This window comes from Rhea americana, unplaced genomic scaffold, assembly GCF_003343005.1.
Source record: "Rhea americana isolate MKP2758 unplaced genomic scaffold, rheAme1 scaffold_22, whole genome shotgun sequence".
Taxonomy (NCBI): Eukaryota; Metazoa; Chordata; class Aves; order Rheiformes; family Rheidae; genus Rhea; species Rhea americana.
This window is the reverse complement of record NW_028186329.1, coordinates 6,543,862-6,548,570: the sequence shown is the minus strand read 5'-3', so window position 1 is coordinate 6,548,570 and position 4,709 is coordinate 6,543,862. Positions and strand designations below refer to the sequence as shown.

The following is a 4,709-nucleotide window of genomic DNA, read 5'->3' as shown; positions in this document are numbered from 1 at the left end:
GAAATCTTTTCCTGGYATCCATTAACATCTTCAAAAGCATTACTCAACTCCTGTCATGCAGCATGGATGATTCATTGCTTAAAATTATGATTATCATAATATAAATGAAAATCACACACATGTGCTGTAGATTTTCCTTTCTGCAGTGGATAGATTTTCCTTTCTGCAGAAACAGGATGACTGCTGGCATGGTTTCAATACGGCAAAATTTTCTTTCCCAGTGGGGCAAAAATCACCAGAGATTATTTGGGCAGAGATCACAAGGGGCTGCTGCAGACAGACACCAACGTGAAGCTTCTCCGCGGCTCACAGGAGCGCTGTGCTCCCACGGACTCAAAGTTCAACACCCACAACCGTCATCAGGCACTAGCTGTTTGGTTCRGTGTTGGGAGATCACCTGTTGGAGTTTTGTATCGTTACCTGGAGACTCTTGTCCTATCTGATGCCATTGCATTATGCCGGTGCTTAGGGGATTCGTCGTGGTTTTGCACATGTGAGCTTTCTGAACTGCAGAGGCGGGAGCATTGCGATATACACAGGTTTTCCTCGCACGCTATAGCAAGCTTTATGAGTATTATGAGTATTTATTATGAGACTTTAGGAGTAGGTTTTTGGTCTTGATCCTTCAACGGGAAGCCATAAATAACAGAAGGTTATTTATGGTGGAGAGGTACATAACACTAAAATATTCAGAAACAGAAATCTGCCTGAACATGGGAATGTCAGCCCCCACAACGATTAGGAACATAAATGAAGTTATTCYTCCTGTCACTCCAAGAGTACAAGTTTMTACCAACATTTTGATTTCAACAGATTGAAATTTCCAAGCAAAGTCAGTGGCATGAGAAATGTTGTAATCATATCTAGTACACTACAAATCTATCTCTGAAAGATAATTATTTTAAGGACAGCATAGAGAATTGTCATTAAAAATGCTCTAGAAGAAACTAATATCATGAGACTAAGTTAAACAGGGTCCATTTTTCATCTCCGTTATTGAAGTACATGCAAATAAGGAGCCATGATGGACTTCAATAAGATCAATATATTTTTTAAAATTATTTAATTTTCCTAAAGGCTTTGAAAACACTTAATCTCAACTACCTATGTATACAGTGTGCTTGGAACAAGAAAAGAACACATTCTGCTCACTGATTAGGAAAGCAACAARCTTCCACCATTATACAGCTGAAAATAAACATTCTGATGATASTCTTTGAAACTTTGTGACCATATTTGGGAAACCCTAGTCACTCACAGTGCCAGGAATACGTGCAAATGATGTATGATATGACCTAAAAAGAGCATYAATTAAACGCAAGTCATTTATTAGCAAATAGGTACATTTTCTTTTTCCAGGATAACAACTTAGTTCTCTATAGACAGAAAAATATGTCAAATGGCATGGTTATTCAGTTATTTTTCTGTCTGTTGTCAGCCCACATCCCACATGTGTCCACGCATCTGAGAAGTGGACAACTGCTGCTTGAGAGCTAGAGTGATATAAAATTATTTCCAGAAGTTCTRTAAGTATATTTCAATAAAAATATTTTTCCTCTCCTCACCCAATTACAGTTGACCTGAACGACGGACCTCAGGATGAAAGATTGCATTGGCTCCTCCTGTTATTTGAACCATCAAGTCTTCCCAAAATACCTATTTTTACAAAACTCATTATGGACTTAAATGTGTTTCCATAATCTACTATAAAATTTATTGGGTGCATTTAAAATTTGAAAGAAAAATATTGTTTGGCAAAAACATTTATTAAACTGTGTATTTGATGACCAAAAAACAAAATAACCTGGAGACAAGAGACTTAGAAAATTATGTTCAATTAAAATTGCCTTTTTTCTCTATTGAGGGATATATTTAGTCTGCTTTCCTGTCCCTTTAAATTTAAACTAAATGAGACAATACAGAGGAATGTTGTTATAACAAAAAATGCTCTATGATTTAACGCTAATCATATCAACTTTATTTTTCACACAATTTCTTGTCTTGTTTTAATACTTTACCTGTTGTCACTATTGATCCCAAAAAGCATTTGCTCCTCAACTCTTAACAAGAGCTGCCATCCAGTTGGTAAATAAACAAACAAAGTTAGCTTTTTTCATTTTTACAACTTGCATGTCAGGAGTCATTTCAGCTTCCTTCTTTTCCCCTGCAAGTGGGAACATAATTAGGTCAATAGTACATGCAATAGAGTGCAGTTATACAACATACCAAAAACTAGAGCTGTCATGCAAGTAGCAACAAACATATGAGAATTGCCCAAATAAAACTACAAGAATCAAAATTTTCTCAAACATTTGGCGGGGTCAAGTTGTATCATCTCCTCAGACATAACCTAATGTGACACATAAAAAGCTTACATGGAAGACTTCACTAAACTAGAAGTGACATTGTGGAAAGTGGGGAGGATAGGAAAAAGAACAGGCAGACAGAAATAGGTTTTTGAAAAACTGCAATGGGTTTTACKGTGTGAAGAAAAGAATCGCAGTGTGGCTTAGCGATCTGCTCTTCCTTCGACGAGGCATGAGGAGGCCACGCGAGGCCTTCTCCACTCCTATTCAGAGCTCTCTAGRTAATCTTCATTGCAGGGAAGTATAACAGCACTGTTACAGCTTCTAAACAGAGAGCAGAAATCGCTGGTCAATAGAACATTAAGGGCTATTCTGAAATACAAATAAAGAGCACAGAAGCCCGTATCTCAGTAGAGTAGTAACCACTTTGTTCTTACTGCCTTCAAACTCTTTGGCTGCACTTCGTCTGCTCATGGCTGGATCTCCACTCAGGTCAGTCATCTTGATAAATGTTGGGCTTCTAGAAAGACATAAAAACATGACAATTTGGGGTTGAAGTCCTTTAAATGCCAACTTGCTATGACAAAATATTTAGGAAAGCAAAAAGGTTGGGTTGAAAAATRGGGCTTCCATATTAACCAATAAAAAACAAACAAAGCAATGCCAGAAAAACTATGTACAGAACAGCATCTAGAAGCACTGACTTCCCATTTTCATATTTTAAAATAGTTACTTTTAAGTATCCAAAGAAATTATRTTCCAATTTAGAGTATATTGGAACAGCAGAGAAGGCAATTCTCTTGCATATATCCATCAAAGCAATCAGTCTCTGAGCACAAAAATCACTTCTTTCAGAGCACAGATGAACCGTCATTAGGAAGAACAAGAGTCACAGTTCGTACGAACTGAACATGCAAAAGTGGACATGTGTCATTTACAAAGATCATTGCATCTTGTGCAGTCACAGTTACAGTTAACCCATCAGTTGCATACAGAGCTTCAACAGAAAAAAAAAACATGTTTACCCTCCAGAAAAATGCAGGTATATATATTTTTATCTTTCTACCTTATTTTAAGACCATACAATAAATAAAATTGCTCTAAGTCAAGCTCATTTCAGTGACAGACCTGCGTAATCTGTTTACAAAATACCTACTTTGTACATTTTCACCTTCTACATTAGCCAAACAATCTCTTTTAGGATACGTTTCTACCTTAACACTTGACAAGCACAGCTTAAAACATCAACRTGCATAGCACTTTGCTAATACCACTTGTAGAAACATGCCTGGTAAAATTATTATTAAACTAGTGACCCCCAGATTGAAATAGGCTATGATAGTAGCCCTCACATAATATGGAAGTGATTTCACTAAAAACCCTGAGAGAAAGCCTAGTTTCAATTTCTTCAGGGACACAAATTACTCACTTAATGATTGCTTTGAAGTTGTAACTTATGTGGAATTAGCAAACCATTTAAAGCTWAAAAAAAATGCAAATATGATACAAAGAAGATACTAATTATAATGATTTGTTAACCTTTCCTTTTCCAAATACATGAGGTGACTCAGAAATAACTCTGTGTCCTTTCAAATTAGTTCACAATCGCAGCTTTGTTCAGGGTTTGACGTTCAATATTTTCRTACATTCTCACAAGTAAGCCAAAGACTCATCATAAGTTACTTGGTGTGTCAGCGATGCTCTCCCATATTTCTTAGAGAAGAGCCAAATTTCTACTTCTTGCCAGGAGAAATTTTAGGATCAGAAGGTAATGACAAATAAACTTCAGTAGGCCAGCAATTGCCATAAATTATTATTTGAAATGGATCTTTCTGCCTCAGGAATCTTTCTTTGCAAGCACAAAATATTCATTCTTTCAGTACYAGTCATAATCATCAAGGAAAAATAGATATGCAGGCTCTCTAAAATGCAACATTTTTTGCAACAATTTTGCAAAACTTAACCTAAGCTCACAAACAAAACAGAATACTTTTATTCAATCCCTTTTTGATTTATCAAGTATTTGCAAGTAAAAAAAAAGTTATTAGTCTGATGTTGAAAGTATTCTTTTAGTATAGATTCCAGTAAAAACAAGTAGCAGAAAAAAAATCGTATCTTAAGCTAAGCATACAAGGATTCATGCAACATATTTAGGGTTTTAAGCAAATTTTCCTTATTGGATCAAGAAAAAAAAATCTTTCGTAAGATTTAAACTGGAGATGGTGTCAGTTGTAGTTTCATGTGCTTCTTTATCTTTAGCAATCCAACAGTGTTTTTTCTCCACAAAAAAAATCTCTTGCCAGATCCTGGATCTGCCTGCCAGAACTAATAATTAATTGAGACTTTCAAGTCTCTAGAAGGACAGTGAAATGTGTTCCCAACCTCTCTCCCCAACTCCAGCCA

At 36.0% G+C, this 4,709-nt stretch overlaps 1 long non-coding RNA gene across 1 annotated transcript in view; it reads right to left on the bottom strand.

Moving 5' to 3' along the window:
- Positions 1-2,535: 2,535 nt before the first annotated feature.
- LOC146595632 (uncharacterized) overlaps positions 2,536-4,709 on the bottom strand; it is an 8,412-nt gene continuing 6,238 nt past the window's right edge. Inside the window, exons 3-4 of the long non-coding RNA XR_014895912.1 lie at positions 2,744-2,826; positions 2,536-2,630 (exon numbers count right to left, since the gene is read on the bottom strand). This is a non-coding gene — a long non-coding RNA (uncharacterized LOC146595632). The remainder of the gene's footprint in view (positions 2,631-2,743; positions 2,827-4,709) is intronic.